At 44.3% G+C, this 21,190-nt stretch overlaps 1 pseudogene; it reads right to left on the bottom strand.

Annotated features, from left to right (window-relative positions):
• The window catches only part of LOC132864536 (E3 ubiquitin-protein ligase TRIM21-like), a 36,085-nt pseudogene that overhangs the window by 9,437 nt on the left and 5,458 nt on the right, over positions 1-21,190 (bottom strand).

Here is a 21,190-nt window from a genome sequence, read left to right as displayed (position 1 = left end):
CATTCAACTCCAGTTTGCCTGTGAAATATACATTTTTGGTATTGTTGGATGTCAGTTCAGGGCTCGAAATTCGCGGTGGTCCGGTCGCCCGAGGCGACTTAATTTGTCATTTGGCGGGTAATTCCTGTCACTAGCCAGCTCGGCTGGCTTGTTGAAAATAAAAAATATATATGAAATGAAGATTCAGACTAGGGCTGTGCGATATATCGAATATACTCGATATATCTCTGAAAATTCTGTGTGAGATACATAAAATTATTATATTGTAAACCTGTGGTCCCCAAACTACGGCCCGCGGGCCAGATACGGCCCGCCTCCACATTTTGCCCGGCCCCCTGAACAATACTAGAGATGCATTATGATTTTTTTTTTCAGTCTGGCCACGTGATCGCGACTTGTACATGCATAGAACGTAACATTCTATTCCACCCTTCTGCAGTCTGTGCCATATCTGAAACCCCTCCCTCAAAAAAAAAAAATCCTGGACACACCACTGTCAAATAACACAGAGTAATTAATTTTTTTTTCCTTTTTTATCAGACATCTAGTTTTTGGGTTTGTTTACCTGACATGTTTCGACATATGACTGTCGTCTTCCTCAGAGTGTCACCGGATGTTATTGGTGACGCATCTTTTATCAGCTGATGTTTCTGAAGGCGTGGCCTTCCTGTCTGGTTTGACAGGTCGGTCACGCCTTCTACTGTCTGTTCGTCCCCTGCAAGATGGCACTCCAGGTGTGGGAGAGCATGTATGCTCCCTCATCCCGGTTGATGGTCCTCGGGCTTCGCTTACGGATCTCCATGGCCTCCCTGATCCAGCGCTGATGTTTGTTATCTTCTGTGCAGATGACTCTGGCATTCCCCCAGTCCATAATATGATTTACCCTTTTGCAGTGATCTGTTATAGCTGACTTATAATTTTCCTGTTGTGCCTTTTCTTTTATTGTTCGGGTTTGTCTTGTAGCTGTCTCCTTTTCGCACTCTTTCTTATGTTCATTTTTTCTTGTGTTGAAACTCCTTCCTGTCTCCCCAATGTAAGTTTTATTGCATAACTGACATGGAATCTCATATATGGTGTTGCATCTGTTGTCCGGATGTATTCTGTCTTTGGGATGAACCAGGATCTGACGGAGTGTTGTGTGTGGTTTGACAGGTGTGTTAATGTTGTGTTTCCTCATTGCTCTTTGAATGCGTTCAGTTATTCCCCTAATGTATGGTAATGTCACTACTCCCCTGTGTTCTTGTTTGTTGGTTTGTTTTTTCTCTTTCTTCTGTGTTTTGTTGTTCTTAACCTGTTCCACCCCTTTGGATATTGCCCATTGTGGATATTGACATGCCTTCAGTGCGTGTTGTATATGTTGTTCCTCCTGTTCTTTGTCCTGTGGATCTGTAATTATTGCTGTGCGTTCATGTAATGTTCTGACTACTGATATTTTGTGCATTATGGGGTGTTCGGAAGTCCAGTTTAAATATTGGTCGGTGTGTGTGGGTTTTCTGTGTACTTTTATTTTCATGTCCCCATCTTCTGTGTGATGTATTTTTAAGTCCAAAAATGCTATTGACTGCTCCGTTTCTTCTTCATGTGTGAATTTTATATTGCCGGTATTGTCTATGGTGTTGAGATGGTCGGTGAGTTGTTGAGTGTGTCCCCTCTTCACTTTTTCTAGTATGTCATCCACGTAACGTTTCCAGAGTGTTGGCCTGTATTCTGCTGGGATTGTAGTGAGTGCTTTCTGCTCCAGGTCTTCCATGAAAAAGCCGCACATGATGGCTGATAGTGGGTCTCCCATGGCAAAACCTTCCTTCTGTCTGTAAATTGTATTCCTGGACTGAAAGTATGTGGATGTGGCAATGAATTGAAGGAGCTGAGTGATGTCTTGTACAGTGAGGTTTGTGCGTTTCTTGAGCGTCCTGTCTGTTTTTAATTTTTCTTGTACTATCTGTATGGTGGCTTCCGTGGGTGTTCTGGTGAACAGAGATATGACGTCGTGTGATATGAAAACTTCGTCTTGCTGCATTTTTATGTTTTTTAGTTCTTCTGCCAGTTGTTTTGAGTTTTTGCAGTGTTGGTCTGTGAGTCCTAGTAATGGTTTAATTATTTCGGTGAGTGCTTTTGATAAGTTGTATGTGACTGAACCAATGCTATCTACTATGGGGCGTAATGGTGTTCCTGGTTTGTGTATCTTTGATGTTCCGTAAATCCTGGGGATGACATTGGCTGTGGGTACTAAATGATTGTATGCCTGCTTATCTATTTTATTTTCATCGAGTAGTGGTTTGAGTCGTGCTTTAAGTTTCTTTTTCTTGTCTTCTGTTGGGTCTTCTGCTGGGAGGATTGTGATATCTTTATTTTTTGCTAATGTTTTCATAGCTTTGGCTTCCTGTTTTGTGATGTTACTGGGTGGTGGTTTGGCCGTTTTCAATATACCAGTGTTTCTTAGTGCTGCTTTTTGTCCCTGATCCTGTATTTTCTCACATGCTAATTCAGTTGCCAGAATGAATTCATCGTGTGGTATGTTGTTCGGTGTGACAGCGTAGTTGAGTCCTTTTGCTAATATACTGCGTTCTGCTTGTGAGAGTTTGTACCTTGATATGTTATGAATCCATTTTTCGTTGATGTGTGCGTGCTCCGGTTCTGCCTTCTTTTTCTGTGCGATGAGTTTGTCCAGTTTTCGGATTTGTCGGGTTTTTGTCTTGGTGAATTCCTGCTCGTGTATGTCTGCCAAGTGTCCGTGTATTGCTAATTCCATTTCCTTGTTCTGGGGAAACCGGCGCTTGAAAGTTTCCGTCTCCCTGTGTAGTTCGCTGTTGATGTTATTTAATTTGTCAGTTGTGCACCGTATCCGTTCTTTTACCAGAGTCATCCGCACTTTCCTGATCATCTTTTCCGCGTTTCTGGTTGTAATTGGGTTCTTGATGTTCAGGCTGGCCGGTACGACTTCTTCATCCCGGCAGCGCAGATTGAATCTCAGGTGATTCCTGTAGCGTGCCCGTTTCCGTGTCAATCTCTCTAGGCGGCGAAACTCCTTGATGCTTTCGTCTCCGTAACTTATTCTTAATATTTCGATTATGTTCATTGTCTTATATTAAATATAGTTAGTTTTTTTTTTCTTTTTTATCAGACATCTAGTTTTTGGGTTTGTTTACCTGACATGTTTCGACGTACGACTGTCGTCTTCCTCAGAGTGTCACCGGATGTTATTGGTGACGCATCTTTTATCAGCTGATGTTTCTGAAGGCGTGGCCTTCCTGTCTGGTTTGACAGGTCGGTCACGCCTTCTACTGTCTGTTCGTCCCAGGTCCCAGGTCATGTCAATATCCACAATGGGCAATATCCAAAGGGGTGGAACAGGTTAAGAACAACAAAACACAGAAGAAAGAGAAAAAACAAACCAACAAACAAGAACACAGGGGAGTAGTTACATTACCATACATTAGGGGAATAACTGAACACATTCAAAGAGCAATGAGGAAACACAACATTAACACACCTGTCAAACCACACACAACACTCCGTCAGATCCTGGTTCATCCCAAAGACAGAATACATCCGGACAACAGATGCAACACCATATATGAGATTCCATGTCAATTATGCAATAAAACTTACATTGGGGAGACAGGAAGGAGTTTCAACACAAGAAAAAATGAACATAAGAAAGAGTGCGAAAAGGAGACAGCTACAAGACAAACCCGAACAATAAAAGAAAAGGCACAACAGGAAAATTATAAGTCAGCTATAACAGATCACTGCAAAAGGGAAAATCATATTATGGACTGGGGGAATGCCAGAGTCATCCGCACAGAAGATAACAAACATCAGCGCTGGATCAGGGAGGCCATGGAGATCCGTAAGCGAAGCCCGAGGACCATCAACCGGGATGAGGGAGCATACATGCTCTCCCACACCTGGAGTGCCATCTTGCAGGGGACGAACAGACAGTAGAAGGCGTGACCGACCTGTCAAACCAGACAGGAAGGCCACGCCTTCAGAAACATCAGCTGATAAAAGATGAGTCACCAATAACATCCGGTGACACTCTGAGGAAGACGACAGTCGTACGTCGAAACATGTCAGGTAAACAAACCCAAAAACTAGATGTCTGATAAAAAAGAAAAAAAACCACTAACTATATTTAATATAAGACAATGAACGTAATCGAAACACAGAATAATGGCGAAAAGATTAGGTAAGAGAAAAATAGATTCAGAATGCAGGGTATTTAACCTGCAGTGGACAAACGATTATTTTTTTGTTCAATGCAAAGAAAAGGTTGTTTGTCTCATCTGTCAAGAGACAGTGGCTGTATTCAAAGAATACAATCTGCGCCGACACTATGAATCCCGTCACAAAGACAAGTATGATAGTTTGCAAGGCCAAATGCGAGCAGACAAACTCTCAAAGCTAAAAAGTATACTGTTAGCTCAGCAGAATACATTTGTACGCCAAGCTCAGCTGAACCAGTCGTCTGTTCGAGCGAGCTTTCGGGTTGCTCAACTGATAGCTAGCAGCGGTAAACCTTTCACTGATGGAGAATTTGTCAAGAAATGTTTGAATGCTGTCGCGGAGGAGGTGTGTCCCGAGAAGAAAGAGATGTCTTTAATGACGTGAGTCTGTCGGCGACTACAATCACAAGACGCATTGAAGAACTTGGGGGTAATGTATATGCCCAGCTGCAGCAGAAGACGAAAGAATATGACTTTTTTTCATTAGCACTGGATGAGAGCACGGATGTGCAGGACACAGCGCAGCTGCTAATTTTTATTCGTGGAGTTAGCGCAAACTTTGAAATGTGCGAGGATCTGGCAGCCCTCCAAAGTCTCAAAGGGACTACGATGGGGGAGGATATTTTTGGCAAAGTATGCCAAACCATGGAAGACTTGAACCTGGACTGGTCAAAGCTTGTTAGCATCACGAATGACGGAGCTCCTAGTATAGTGGGTGCGTCTCGGGGTCTGATCGGGCTCGTGAACCGGGAGATGGGAGAATGGGGTCTTACCGCCCCGCTACAAGTCCACTGCCTAATTCACCAGCAAGCACTGTGCTGCAAAGTGTTGAAGTGGGATTCTGTCATGAAGGTTGTGGCGTCATGCATAAACTTCATCAGGGCAAAGGGACTTAAACACAGGCAGTTCCAACAATTCCTGTCTGAACTGGAGTCTGCGCATGGCGATGTGCTTTACTACACAGAGGTCAGATGGTTGAGCCGCGGCAGAGTTTTGAGGCGTTTTTACGAGTTGCTACCTGAGATAAACGCATTTCTTCATTCAAAAGACAAAACGGTCTCCGAGCTGATCGACCCAGAATGGAAATGGCACCTAGCATTTTTAACAGACGTTACAGAAATACTGAACAGCCTTAACTTGCAGCTACAAGGCCAAGGGAAACTAATCTGCGACATGTATTCCCACATAAAAGCAATTGAGGTGAAACTAGCGCTGCTTTTGGATCAAGTGAAAAACAACTTCATCCATCTTCCTGCTACCCAAAACCTCTCTGCAGAGAACCCAGCGGTCCCGTTCCCAGCTGAAAAGTGTGTGGAAGCACTGGAAATGCTGAAGGCGGAGTTCGGTGTGCGATTCCGTGAACTACATGTTAATGCAAAAGATATCCGCCTTTTCCAGAACCCCTTTGTTTCTGACATTGATGAAGCCCAGCCTTCTTATCAGTCTGAGTTGGCCGAGTTACAGAACTGTGATGCACTGAAAGATGCATTCAAACCCAACAGTCTCATTGACTTCTATGCCGCCCTCCCAAACAACACGTACCCAAACATTAAAAAACACGCAATGAAGATGTCCACAGTTTTTGGCAGCACGTATATCTGTGAGCAAACCTTTTCACGCATGAACCACCTGAAAACTCCGATGAGATCAAGATTGACAGATGAACATCTCCATCAGTGTTTGAGACTTGCTGTGACTAAAATGGAACCTGACACTGAACTTCTCACCAGCCAGATGCAGGCCCACAGTTCACACTGATGAACATATATAGGTAAGCTTACTTTTCTGACTTGAACGAGCCATTCTGAGTACAAAGAAATATAATCATAATGAAATCTACTGAGATAAAATCTGTTCTATAACCATAATGGTAGTGAAATGTATTGTGTTGGTAGGTGTTGGTATCAGTTCGGTTTCATAGCCTGCTTGCTTTCTGGTTTTCAGAGTGAAGTTGATGAGAAAGAGCTACAAACAGTTGTGTCTACAAGAAAGTTAATGTTCCATGGTCTTTTTTTCTGTGAAAAACTTGAAAAGGGTTATTTGGTTATTATTTATTTCATAAATAGTGTTATTTATTTCATTAATAATGTTATTATTTATTTTCTGATTTTTTTTCCTGTCAAGATCCCAGAAAGGGTTAATTTTTGGTTATGTGTAGCTTTCTGGAAAACAATAAATGTTTACGTTTAGACACCTCTGCGATCGTCACACTTTTTGTTACAAACTGGCCCCGGCCCGCCGTCAGAGAAGGGAAAAGTTATTTGGCCCTCACAGGAAAAAGTTTGGGAACCCCTGTTGTAAACTATCGAGTATTTTATGGTCATCTGCCGACTTGCGTTTGTTTCGTGTTTGTTGCATTTGTTTAAAACCTTTTCCGGTGGTTTTCTCCCTGTCCCTCAGGCAGTAACGTGAGAGGCTGCCAAAGGGTAAAAAAAAACCAATAACGTCACACACTCTCCAACCAATCCCGGGCGATATCTAGGTGCTGAAAGGAACTTGCGGGAAGATTTTCTAGTTTCGGTTTACAGCGCTGACTCAGTTCGTGCAATCGCTGGTGTTCCATAGGCTACCGTGTAAGCTCTGTCAATTTCAGCGACAAATTAAAAATGGAAGTGGACGAATTGGTTCCTAAAAGAACTAGTAAGGGGTCAGTCATCTGGCATTTTTTTGGATATCGCAAGGAGGATGTGGAACAGCAAATGCCAATTTGTAAAGTGTGCAAAAAAAACCCTGTCATCACGAAAGGCAGCAGCACTACAAAGCATGTTGGACATATTTTGGGTGCTATAGTCATGATAGTAAGTATATTTGTTTTCAGTACTCATACACCAAGTTGCCAAGTTTTCCAATATATTATTATTTGTTGATATTATATTATGGTGCTCTGTGTTGTCCTCATTTATGTATTTAACAACAGTATCAAAATATTCGGGTCTTGAAATAAATGCACATTAGTCATGAACAATGGTAACTACTCTCTTTTGCGTTATTTTTGACAGAAGTAAAATTCATACATGAACAAATTTTGGCTAGTTGATTTTCTGTTTGGCTGGTTACTTTGGAAGGTAACTAGTCCGGCTGTCTGGTGAGAAAAAAAAAAAAAGAATTTCGAGCCCTGCAGTTAACAAGAGGCGGTGGAGCTTTATAATTTTTTATTCTTAAATTCTTTGATTCAAAGACCTTTTAAACGCATTTGAAAAATGCACGTGTTGTGCGACGTAATTCAAGACATTTTTGGATGCGTTTGTCTCGATCATTTTACAAGATTTGTAAGAGGCCCATAACCAGTGTTTTGCCTGTTCAAGTTTGTTACTAAAATATTGATGAAAGTCTTCCGGATTTACCCGGAAATCCGGATATTTGACAAAACTCTTGAAAATCTCCGGTTTCCCGAATGGAGAAATTTATTTTTCGGATTTTTCGCGTTCCTAGACGTGGCGTAATACTTCGCATCGTCCTTGCATGGGCGCAGTCCTTAAATAGCCCAAACACAGTTCATTGATTAAAGACAGGTGTTCTTTGATAACGGAGTTCGTTAGCGCGCCTTCAGGTGCACGAGCTAAGGACTGACACCGTTCTGCGCAACACAATCGCACTAGAAAGCATGTTCAAGCTGCCAGTGGAGCTGCAGTCTTTTTAGTTGCGAATTACAAGTATTTCCTCTTGTGTTAATAATTCGCCATGTCAAAACAAGCAAAACTTTCCTCCTTCTTTTGATGTGAAGAGAGGTAAGCAATTTATTATATTTTTTTCCATCAAAGTTACATTTTGTGGCTTTGAAGCCAAGTTTTAATGCCGTTTCTAGAACACAACATCAAGAAAACGTGGAAGAAACAGCAATAATGGAAGAGCCCGTTTCTAAGCTACCTAAAACTAGCAATGGTAATTTATTTTTTGTTACATAATGCACTTGGCTGCCAGTCAGTGTGTGACACACACACACCCTACGCCCCTGATTTACATGAGAAATTTGGTATTCATTGGTGTGTTTAAATTTACAGACAATACAAACTAATGTAAACAATTGGCTTCAACTCGCAAAAATATGAATTGGAAATGTTTCGTTCACTTTAGCTTCTGCAAACGCACAACTCGACTAAAAGATTGACAAACGAGGCTCAATGTCCCCAACACTGAAACCTGAAAGCTTTAGAAACTCTAACAGACCTTTACTTTTTAACAGCACTGTTATGGGATTTTGCTGACTTTACCTTCAACTGTCTGATTTTTTTCAAAGTAATGAACTGTGTAGCAGGAAAATCACTGCGTTTTCTAAATGCACTCCTAAAATTACTCATTAACGAGGGGAATTAAATTTGATATTTTTGACAGGTTAATCATTAATGTACATGAAAGAAAAAGGTTTAAAAGTTATAACTTGTTTTAGTGAAAATCAGTACTAGAATGCAGGGTTTTGCGTGTTATGTTATTAAATTTTTTCGGGGGACGTTGCCCCCCCATCTTAGTTTGACTTTCAAAAGTTCAGGATTTTTTTCTTTGCTCCACTTTCATCTCTACTAAAATTTCAATGTTTGTGCAATTTTAAACTTGTCTAGTTCATTGTGATTAGTGCTCATTTACAACTTCAAGATACACTTGGACAGGCAATTATTTTATGTATGCGTGTCCTGTTCACCACGATGTTTACCAAGAGGAATAAACATAGTGTTGGCTAACTTAACGCTTTGTGCTCTTCATTTTATTTAAATATTAATTTATTTATTACAGCAACATGCATTTTTATTGATTTATAAAGCAATATTTATATCTCACTGAATCAAGAATTGTGTGTTTATTCAGCAGGAATCTCTGTATTTGTTGAAGATAGAAATACATGTTATTGAAGCAAGAATTTCATGGTTAGTCTCAAGAATATCAAAATTATGTGAACAAGAAAATTAAAGTCTGCAGCACTCTTGTCCCCCTCCTAGAACTGTCACCTTATTGTGGTGGAGGGGTTTGTGTGCTTGAATGATTCTAGGAGCTATGTTGTCGGGGGCATTATGCCCCTGTCAGGGTTTCCCAAGACAGACAGGTCCTAGGTAACAGGCCAGACCAAGAGCAGTTCACCAAAAACCCCTAAAAAGGCTGGCCTTTCCACTTCTCTGGAGTCGCCCGTGGTGAGCGGCGGCGGGCTGGTGTGGGCTTGCTTATAGCTCCCCAGCTCAGCCGCCATGTGTTGGAGTTTACCCCAGTGAACGAGAGGGTCGCCTCTCTGCGCCTTCGGATTGGGGAGAGGGCTCTTGCTGTTGTTTGTGCCTACGGGCCGAATAGCAGTATAGAGTATCCGGCCTTCTTGGAGTCCCTGGGAGAGGTACTGAGGGGTGCTCAGACTGGGGACTCCATTGTGCTACTGGGGGACTTCAATGCTCACGTGGGCGATGACAGTGACACCTGGAGGGGCGTGGTTGGGAGGAACGGCCTCCCCGATCTGAACCCGAGTGGTGTTTTGTTATTGGACTTCTGTGCTAGTCATGGTTTGTCCATAACGAACACCATGTTCGAGCATAGGGGTGTCCATAAGTGCACGTGGCACCAGGACACCTTAGGTCGGAGATCGATGATCGACTTTGTAGTCGTTTCATTTGATCTCCAGCCCTATGTCTTGGACACTCGGGTGAAGAGAGGGGCTGAGCTGTCAACTGATCACCACCTGGTGGTGAGTTGGATCCGCTGGCGGAGGAGGAAGCTGGACAGACCTGGCAGGCCCAAACGTATGGTGAGGGTCTGCTGGGAACGTCTGGCCGAGCACTCTGTTGGGGAGGTCTTTAATTCCCACCTCCGGGAGAGCTTTTCCCAGCTTCCGAGGGAGGTGGGGGACATTGAGTCTGAGTGGACCATGTTCTCTACCTCCATTATGGACGCAGCTGTTCGGAGCTGTGGCCCCAAGGTCTCCGGTGCCTGTCGTGGCGGCAATCCCCGAACCCGGTGGTGGACACCGGAAGTAAGGGATGCTGTCAAGGTGAAGAAGGAGTCCTATCGGGCCATGTTGACCTCCGGGACTCCTGAGGCAGCTGACGGGTATCGGCAGGCCAGGCGTGCTGCAGCTCGGGCAGTTGCGGAGGCAAAAACTCAGAACTGGGAGGAGTTCGGGGAGGCCATGGAGAAGGACTATCAGTCGGCCTCAAAGAAATTCTGGCAAACTGTCCGGCACCTCAGGAGGGGGAAGCAGTACTCTGCCAACACTGTTTACAGTGCGGGTGGGGAGCTGTTGACCTCGACTGGGGACATTGTCGGGCGGTGGAAGGAATACTTTGAGGATCTCCTCAATCCCACCGTCATGTCTTCCACTGAGGAGAATGAGGCTGATGACTCAGAGGTGGACTCGTCCATTACCTAAGCCGAAGTCACTGAGGTGGTTTGCAAGCTCCTCGGTGGCAAGGCACCGGGGGTGGATGAGATCCGCCCTGAGTATCTCAAGTCTCTGGATGTTGTGGGGCTGTCTTGGTTGACACGCCTCTGCAACATCGCGTGGCGGTCGGGGACAGTGCCTCTGGAGTGGCAGACTGGGGTGGTGGTCCCTCTTTTTAAGAAAGAGGACCGGAGAGTGTGCTCCAATTATAGGGGAATCACACTTCTCAGCCTCCCAGGGAAGGTTTACTCCAGGGTACTGGAGAGGAGAATTCGACCAATAGTCGAACCTCGGATCCAGGAGGAACAATGCAGTTTTCGTCCTGGTCGCGGAACCCTGGACCAGCTCTATACCCTTCATAGGGTGCTCGAGGGTTCATGGGAGTTTGCCCAACCAGTCCACATGTGCTTTGTGGATCTGGAGAAGGCATTCGACCATGTCCCCCGTGGTATTCTGTGGGGGGTGCTTCGGGAGTATGGGGTTCGGGGCTCTTTGCTAAGGGCTGTCCGGTCCCTGTACGAACGGAGCAGGAGTCTGGTTCGCATTGCCGGCAGTAAGTCAGATCTGTTCCCAGTGCATGTTGGACTCCGGCAGGGCTGCCCTTTGTCACCGGTTCTGTTCATAATTTTTATGGACAGAATTTCTAGGCGCAGCCAGGGGCAGGAAGGAATCCTGTTTGGGAACCACAAGATTCCATCTCTGCTTTTTGCGGATGATGTTGTCCTGTTGGCTTCTTCAAACCAGGACCTTTAGCATGCACTGGGGCAGTTTGCAGTCGAGTGTGAAGCGGCTGGGATGAGAATCAGCACCTCCAAGTCCGAGGCCATGGTTCTCGACCGGAAAAGGGTGGCTTGCCCTCTCCAGGTTGGTGGAGAAGTCCTGCCTCAAGTGGAGGAGTTTAAGTATCTCGGGATCTTGTTCACGAGTGAGGGAAGGATGGAGCGTGAGATCGACAGGCGGATCAGTGCAGCCTCCGCAGTGATGCGGTCGCTTTACCGGTCCGTCGTGGTGAAGAAGGAGCTTAGCCAAAAGGCGAAGCTCTCAATTTACCGTTCGATCTACGTTCCGACTCTCACCTATGGTCATGAGCTTTGGGTAATGACCGAAAGAACAAGATCGCGGATACAAGCGGCCGAAATGAGTTTCCTTTGCAGGGTGGCTGGGCGCTCCCTTAGAGATAGGGTGAGAAGCACAGTCACTCGGGAGGAGCTCGGAGTAGAGCCGCTGCTCCTCCACATCGAGAGGAATCAACTGAGGTGGCTCGGGCATCTTTTTCGGATGCCTCCTGGACGCCTCCCTGGGGAGGTGTTCCAGACATGTCCCCCTGGGAAGAGGCCCCGGGGAAGACCCAGGACACGCTGGAGGGACTATATCTCTCGGCTGGCCTGGGAACGCCTCGGTGTTCTTCCTGAGGAGCTGGCCGAGGTGTCTGGGGAAAGGGAAGTTTTGGCTTCCATGCTTAGACTGCTGCCTCCGCGACCCGGTCCCGGATAAGCGGAAGAAGACGAGACGAGACGAGACGAGAACTCTGGTCTAAACTTGAAAACTAGTAAAAGTCAACGACAGTAGTCAAAAGTTGAGACAATTCAAAAATCTATTCAGGGGCGTCATAGAGGGGGGTAAAGTAGGACTGATTCACAGGGTCCTGACTACAGGGAGGGCCCCTGGCTGGGAGGTCCCCAAAAGGAGTCTATTTTTTCCCCTTTCGTTTTTTTTTCTCAATAATGTCAATATATGTTGGTATTTCATGCAAATTCAATGTTCTCTGGGAATACATCGGTTGAAATGTATGTCCCAGCCTGCAAATAGTACCTATATCAGACACCCCCATTATCAATGCACATTGGTTTAGTCTGCCCTCTCGCGGACTTTTGATTGTATGCGCAACGGATTTTTTCATGCTTCGGCATGAAACACAGCAGACAGTTCTTAGCCAACAAGGATCATGTCGTCAAAGAAGAAATCAGGCTTTCAGAAAAGATAAGAAAGGCAGAGGAAACAAGATGAAGGAAAGCAACTGCTTACTGATTTCTTTCCCAAGAAAGGTGAGCCCAAATGTGAAAATTAACAACAGCTAACTGGTTATCCCATTCAGTTGCATACCACCGTGATAGTAGCCTAAATCAAATAATTCGAAATGAAATAATCTGTCATTTTGTAGGCTACCACATAATTGTGATAGAAGCCCTATTCTTGTCTTAAATTTATTTTTATAATTACTATTATAGATACAGTGTGTGTCCCAAAAGCCTAACATAGGGTTGATGTTGGTTCAAAATGTTGTCCAAATATTAGGAAAGCTAATTTATAAAATGAATCCCACTCAGTTTCAGAAAATGTCACAGAACGTGATGATGCCCCAGCCGCAACAGGTGTCAACAACTTGAGAGAAGGTGAGCCTATCTTAGCCTAGATGTAAGGAAAAGCACACTATAAACCTTCTCCACTGGTGTGCGATGCCGCGCGCCCTCCTCAGGGGTGCCATAGAAACGTGGCTGACACTAAGATATAAAATGAAATGTAATCTAAATGATTCGGCCACAACATCCTTAACAACAATACCACAACACCCATTAATGAGGTCAAGAGATTGTCTTTCTGAGGAATCAATGCAATTGCAGAGGGGGGGTCCACAGAACTGGTGGTTCCTGGGGCCCCAAATTTGGTGCTACGCCTCTGAATCTATTGCATCATGTTGCCTTGATAATTTGAGTTTTCTCAACATTTTCGTTTTTACAGTGTAGTGAGGAGGATAATGAGACACACTTTAAGACTTCCTTTTAGCTGGAGAGATCTACAGATGAAAATAAGTCTGATGATGCAGTGGTGTAATGATGATCTGTACATTTTAATATGAGAGGAAACCGAAACCTCACTGTACCTGCATACTGCTGAATCCTCTTCAGTTCTGTGGAAAATAATTACAACAAAACATCACTTTCATTAGATTGCAGATGGTTTGTATAGAACACATTTTAGATTTATGTCGCAAAAAAAGTTCATTCTGAAAATTTCTCACCTGTTTCTGTCAACTTCTCATTCAGAGTCTGCTGAAGCTGAGACAGAGCTGTCCTCACAGTGTCCCCACTCAGATCAGTGTTAATACTGATCTCAGTCCAGTTCTTGGTGTGTGGAGGGCTGCACACGGAGGAGTAAATCTACAGTAGAGCAGGAGAGAGGAGAAATCCCTCAGCATGGTGAGTGTTGTTCTGTGATGTTCTGCATTGCCAGTAAGCAGAGAGAGGAACACTGACCTGTAGGAGGTGGAGATGCTCCTCAGTGTGTGAAAGCTGCTCCAGCTCAGTGTCTCTCCTCTTTAGCACAGTGATTTCCTGCTCCAGCTCTTTAATGAGTCCTTCAGCCTGCCTCTCTGCTGCTCTCTGCTTCTCCTCCATCACCTCGAGCAGCTCAGCCTGACTTCTCTCAATGGAGCGAATCAGAGCAGTGAAGACTGCAACACTGTCTGCTTTCTCTTTCTCTGTGCTTCTCTAAAGGAGCAACACATTTTCACTTTCTTTACATCACACTGAATAATGAACTAATATTTATTGCGGATCGTTAATTTCTACAGATTCAAGCAAACAATACATAAACTATTTTCCACACACTTTGCTGAGCTCGACTGAGTGTTTGATCTCTTGGATCTTTTTCAGTCGGTCCTGAATCATCTGCTGCACGTCTGTCTGTGTTTTCCCTCGCTGAGTCTGAGGACAGAGCAGAAGATAAATAATTGATATTTTTACTACTTTTGTACCTCTTGTCCTAGAATTTGATCTCAGAAATTTCCAGTCTGATCTACCACTGGATAAATTAATTTGTATTTTCTATAATAATGTCTAAAGTTGATGTTAATCAGTGTTTCTCACCTTCCTCTCTCCGCTCTCCTCCTCTATAGGAACAGTGTTGTGATTCTTGTGGTCTGTCTCAGTGCAGAACTGACACACACACGTCTGATCATCTCTACAGAACAGCTCCAGCGGTCTCTCATGTTTCTGGCATATGTAGTCCTCCAGGTTCTCCACAGGGTTTATTAATTTGTGTTTTTTATGTTTGGGCATATTACTATGAAACTCTAGATGAGTTTTACACAAACTTGCAGAACAATCCAGACAGGATTTCAGGGCCTTCAGCTTCTCTCCAGTGCAGGCATCACACAGAACCTGAGGTTTATCAGGACCACGTTTCTTCTTGAAGAGATCTGCAACCTCTCTCAGTGTTGTATTAATCTTCAGTTCAGGTTTCTTGGTGAATTTCTCTTTACATAATGGACAGTGACAGTGTTGACTCTTCTCCCAGCACTGTGTAAGGCAGCTCTTACAGAAGTTGTGTCCACATGGAGTGGTGACTGGATCAGTGAACACATCCAGACAGATCGAACACAGCAGCTGCTCTTCAGACAGGAAGCTGCTGGAGTCACCAGAAACTAGGGTTGAGAGAAAATAATGTTATACATTGTTTATAAATAGTGTAGAAAGCAGTGGCGTGCACAGATAGACACGAGGTGGTGCTCAAGCACCTGCCCCTCTGCCCTCTGTCCAAAAAAGTGCCCTTTTGAATTTTTTTTTTTACAGTTTACTGAGGCCAATGTCGACATGATCTTTTAGAAAAGCCACGGCATTAAAAGCGTGTGTGAAAATAATGTCCCGATGTGTGCCCCCTCCGCACACACACCGGACCTCTGTCTCTCTTGCTCTGTCACGTGAACAAGCATGTAGTGCATTCAATGTGAGGTTGCAGCAGCATAGCGTCCTGGAAGCCACGGCCTTGCCGTAGCGCAGACAACACATCGGGCAGTCAGTCAGCTCTTCCCCTGCCCCACCAGCCAGGTAACACATGAATCGAGTGAAAATGTACTGTTTGCCCTCTAAGCCCAAACTGTAATTATTTTGTCGTGAAGTAGCCCGTCGCATACAGAAACAACTGCACATAAGTATTATATTTTTTGCTAGACCATTTTCAGATTTAGGAAAACAAAATTTATTTTTCTATTTTGTTCAACTAGAGATTCCTGGCAAAGTCAAAAAGCCTTGATGTAATAAATTCACATTAAGTGGTTATTTTACACCTTTAAAAACTAAAACGGGTCAGTGGCGACCCAAACACAAGAGGAGGGTTAAATCTCAGACTTTTATAATAAGGTGTTCCACATGCACAAAAAAGTGCCCTTTCTCCCCCCAGAGCACTTGCCCCCCAAAATGTCTGTGCACGCCACTGGTAGAAATACTGGAATTTGTTTCAACCTTGTCTCTATTCAGTCCACTGCATCTGTAGTGTAGGTGTGAAAATCACACACCAGAATTTCTCCACGTTTTTCTGAACTGATACCAAAAAGGCTTTTCATTCTAAACTCACAATTGAAGTCTAAAGGCACTTGTCAGGGCGTCATTTTAATGTTTGTGGAAAAATATTTTTGTGGAATGCTTTCATGAATTTTACAGTCAAAGGTATTTACAAGTGTACTGTAGATCTTACATCAGAAATAAAACCCAGAAGCTCCTGCATTAATCATCATCAATGACAAAGTCGTTATCACCCCAGAGCTGATTATTTTTCCATAAAACTGTTCATGCTTGAGTTCTTTATTCCTCTTATACAGAATCAGCACAACACTCCAACAATAAAACACTTTTCTTTCACAAAGTCACACTTTTTTCATTCTGTAGTGACTTTTTTTTATTTGCTAACAAATACAAACAAATACAAAGTATCAAGGACAGAATAAAACAAATTAATACATACACATGACATACAACAGAAACACTGATGTAACATTAACAAGAGTTTCAAAGGCTGGACAGTACTACTAATATGTTGACAGAGAGATGTAACAGGACACATGGAGACAAATTTGACAGAGATAAACAAGAGCTATATTGCTGTATTGAGGTTTTTCACCTGACGTCACAGGGGCACGTGACGCCCCGGTGTCCGCCATTTTGAAGGTCAAGCTACATACTAACGCTGCAGACAGAGAGGGAGAACCAGCTTGAAAAAAAAACGTGTTACAGACACCGGATCCAGTGTCAATAGCTGCCGGAGCGTGCTCCGGCTTGCTCCCCCTCAAATTAAGCAGCGTGCTCCGGCTTGCTCCCCCTCAAATTAAGCAGCGCGCTCCAGCTTGCTCCTGGAGTGCTCCGGCCGAGGTTCCGGAGCGCGCTCCGGCAGTTATTTACACTGGATCCGGTGTAAATAGCTGCCGGATCATAATTACATTAAACTAGTAAATACAGTAAAGGAAAAACTTGAGACTGAAAGGTTTTAGCAGTCATCCAAATGACTGAACGTAAACATTGCTACAGTAACATACTAGCTATGTTGTTGACATTAGCTAGTGCTAACAGCTAGCTGCTAGTACACTGCTACAACACAGACACCGACCCTAATAATACAGTTCTTGGTCATTGCCTGGTAACAGCAAATTTATAACGGGCCATGTCTCAACAGACTAAGAAGTTATTTCAATGACATTTAATAACATTTTGTTTATCCTGAGGACCGAAAGTAAATGAAAATGTGAACAAACCTTAGCTGTAATAAGATGGCGACCACCGGCTCCAGGGACGACCCACTGATGTAGGCATGTTACCCAGCCTGACACAAAATATTTGTAGGCATCCAAACTCTTATACGCTTTCAGATCAATACCTGTGTATGGCGATGGGTTTTTAACGACATAGGTATACAGATCATGTGGGCCGAAGTCAGGTAAAGACGAGGGCTTCGTGTACTTCCGTACGTCAGTGAACAATCCTGGTGGAAGCAGGTAAACGTCGTTCTCTAAGCCTGCTAACCTCAATTTTTGCAAATACCTCTCCCTCTGCTCGCCCTGTAAATGCCCTACGTCGCTGGATAGTGAAGGTGTTTTCTGCATCTCGCTCCTTTTTCTTTTATGTTTTTCGTTTGTCGCCTTCCTCGCATTCAAACTGATTCGAGCCGTGACGTCCAAAATGGCAGCCTAACGATGCATCACATGACTTGGTCATGTGGGTGAAAAACCTCAATAGGGGAGGCTGGGTGGGGTTGGTTAGGGGTAATGAATGTGCATGTGAGATGGAGGAGGGTAGGTGGGGGGGGAATTGGAGGGGTTTTGGGCCTTGAGTTATGGGTGGAGGGACAGTGTGTGTATGTTGGGGGGGAGCGGAGTTTGTGATAGTGAGCACATGTGTGTGTGTGTGAGTGTATATAAGCAGTGCTGGTCTAGTGTCGGGCCAGGGAGAAAGAAGCTGGAACATAATGGGGGGGGGGAGTATTATTTTATTTGCTCATCCTTTGTGTTAGTAATTTTTTTATAGATAGTGATTCTAAAAATAATAGTTATTTAATAGTTAATTACGATGACTACCTGAGCACCTGTTCATGGCTATGGTGCCAGCCGCCCCTGCCCAAGCTAAGTCATGATGGGACGACAGAGGGGAGGGGGAGGTACTGCATGAGGCAGGGCTCCGGGCCCCCACACACTGACACCAGCCCCCCATAACCTCCGCACAACACGCCCTACCTATCCTATATATGACTGTATATGACAAGAATGTGTGCCTTCTCTAAAGTGTACTGCATTAAAAGAAGAGGGCGTGCAGGGTGAAAACCTGCCCAGATCTCCACCTACATGCCCCCTGCACCCTATATAGTTAAAGATATAAGCCTCCTCTAAAATGTATTTGCATTAAAAGAAGCGAGGAGTGCAGCGAAGCACCTGCAGAGGTTTCCCACATGCACTCCTCCCCTGCCCTAGTCTATCATGTTGTTCTTGTTGAAGGTGGGCAAATGGTGTGTGCTTCCTAATGTGTAGAGCATTTAAAAGAGGATAAGGCGCGCTGTGCAATACCAAGAATAGGCAGGTATCAGAGTGCATGCGTGGGGTGGGCGGGGTGCTGAGAGGACCTTGGGACCCTGACCCGAAGGGGAACCCTAACCCATCAACCCTCCCAATGGCACCAACCAACGCCAGTCCCACCTGACAGCCAGACAGGGTAGGGCTGTCCACGCCATCCCAAATGCCCAGGTATAACAGGAGTAGATGAAGTGGGGGAGGGAAGACGGTAGCAAAGGGAGGGAGGGAGTGGTGGGAAAAATTAATAAATGAAGTACATAAACAAACAGAGATAAGAGATTGCAGCTTCCATCCTCCCTTTCCTAATATGTATGGCTAAGTATTAACAATTATGGAGGAATATTTGGGTGTGGCGTTGGGACTGGATCTCAGGCACAGAGGGCCAGGTCAAGTCTGTAAAAAGGTGAGGTAAGATGACCAAGGGGAGTGTGTATTCTGAGTGTGGAGTAAGTTGGGAGAGGTATGATTGTCCAATAATATATAATCTGCTAGCAGGTTTTTCCAATGGGTAATGTGGATTGAGTTCTTTGAATTCCAGTTCATGAGGATTGTTTTCTTGGCGACAGTTAGTGCTACTAGAAGAAATTTATTGTCTGTGGTGTTAAGGTTGGTTGAAGATGTATCTCCTAGTATGCAGAGGGAAGGGGTTGCTGGGATGTGATGGCCAAGGATAGAGGTGAGTGAATCTGTGACTTTTATCCAGAACCTATGGATCAGGGTGCAATGCAAGACAGCGTGGATGTATGTGTCCGGGGTGTTTAGCATGCAGTGGGAACACGTGTCGGAGCCAAAACCCATTCTTGCCAGTTTCTGTGCAGTGTAGTGAAATCTATGGAGTACCTTGTACTGTATTAGTTGAAGATTGGCATTTTTAGTCATTAGATAGATGTTTTTGCAGATTTGGGTCCAGAAGCCGGCATCAGGAGTAATGGACAGGTCTGATTCCCAATTGTGGTATGGAAGGCTTAAAGTTTTTTCGGATTGTGATATAATTTTGTATATTTTGGAAAGGATTTTTTGAGGGGGCGGCACGGTGGTGTAGTGGTTAGCGCTGTCGCCTCACAGCAAGAAGGTCCTCGGTTCGAGCCCCGGGGCCAGCGAGGGCCTTTCTGTGTGGAGTTTGCATGTTCTCCCCGTGTCCGCGTGGGTTTCCTCCGGGTGCTCCGGTTTCCCCCACAGTCCAAAGACATGCAGGTTAGGTTAACCGGTGACTCTAAATTGACCGTAGGTGTGAATGTGAGTGTGAATGGTTGTCTGTGTCTATGTGTCAGCCCTGTGATGATCTGGCGACTTGTCCAGGGCGTACCCCGCCTTTTGCCCGTAGTCAGCTGGGATGGGCTCCAGCTTGCCTGTGACCCTGTAGAAGGATGAAGCGGCTAGAGATAATGAGATGAGATGAGAGATTTTTTGAGGGGAGGGTATGTTAATCAGTTCCAAGATTTGTGGGGGGATGTCTAAATTAGGTATCTGAATATTCCATTTTGCTTGAATAGTTGATTTAATTTGAAGATAATGTAAGAAGTGTTTACCCTCAATGCCATGCTTCTGGACCAAATAGGCAAAAGAGACCAGTCTATTGTCTTCGATGATATGATGAAGATGAGTGATACCCTTGCCTATCCATGTGAGAAAGTTGAGTGGTTTTTTATTGATGGTTAAATCAGGATTGTTCCAGATAGAGGTGTGATTTGATAGTGTCAGAGGTGAATTAGTGAGGTCATAAAACTTCCACAAGGCTGTCAGACTTGATGCTATGGTTGGAGCTTTGAAAGATGGATGCTTTTTGACTGACTGGCTGCAGAAAGGTAAGTCTGAGATCTGAATATCCTTGCAAATGGTTTGTTCTAGGTCTAACCAGGTGAATTCAGGTGAGGTGGGATGTATCCATTTGTAAATGTATTGAAGCTGGTTGGCCAGTGCATAGTGGTAGAAGTGTGGCGCCTCTAGACCACCTAGTATTTTAGGTTTTTGAAGTGTGGTCAGTTTGATTCTTGGTGTCTTGTTTTTCCAGTAGAATTTAATGATTGTAGAGTCTAGTGATTTAAACCAGGATTGGGTAGGCTAAATAGGAATCATTGAAAGTAAATAGTTAACTTTGGGCAAAACTGTCATTTTGATAACTGATATCCTGCCCATGATGGATAGTGGAAGGTTCATCCAGCGCTGGAGGTCATCAGTTATTGAATTGAGTAGGGGGGTGAAATTTAGACCAAACAAGTCTGAGACCAAACAAGTCATATCACATACCCTTATCCCCAGGTATGTGATATGACTGGTGCATAGGGGAATAGGTGATGAGTAGGCCGACACATCCCAGCTGTTGGAATGTAATGGGAGGATTGCAGATTTGTTCCAGTTGATAGAATATGCAGAAATGTTGGAGAATGTGTTGATCAGTTCAATAGTTTCGTGTACAGATGTTGGGGGATTTTGTAAGAAAAGTAAGATATCAACAGCATAGAGACTAATTTTGTGATGTAAATTTGGAGTTTGAACTCCCTTGATGAGGGAGTTCTGTCGGATGGCGGTGGCTAAAGGTTCAATGAAGATGGTAAATAGTGAAGGAGAGAGTGGGCATCCTTGTCTAGTCCCCCGGTGCAAAGTGAAACTACGTGATGTTAGTCCATTGGTGATTACTGTGGCTGAAGGTGACGTGTATAGAATTTTGATCCAATTAATGAAGGATTCCCCAAAACCAAACCTCCCCAATGTGGAAAACAGGAAATTCCAGTTAACCCTGTCAAATGCTTTTTCTGCGTCTAGAGTTGCTATGATGGTATT

Source organism: Neoarius graeffei, chromosome 1 (assembly GCF_027579695.1).
Source record: "Neoarius graeffei isolate fNeoGra1 chromosome 1, fNeoGra1.pri, whole genome shotgun sequence".
In the NCBI taxonomy this organism is placed as follows: domain Eukaryota; kingdom Metazoa; phylum Chordata; class Actinopteri; order Siluriformes; family Ariidae; genus Neoarius; species Neoarius graeffei.
The sequence above is the reverse complement of the archived record's forward strand: the minus strand, read 5'-3'. Positions and strand labels throughout refer to the sequence as shown.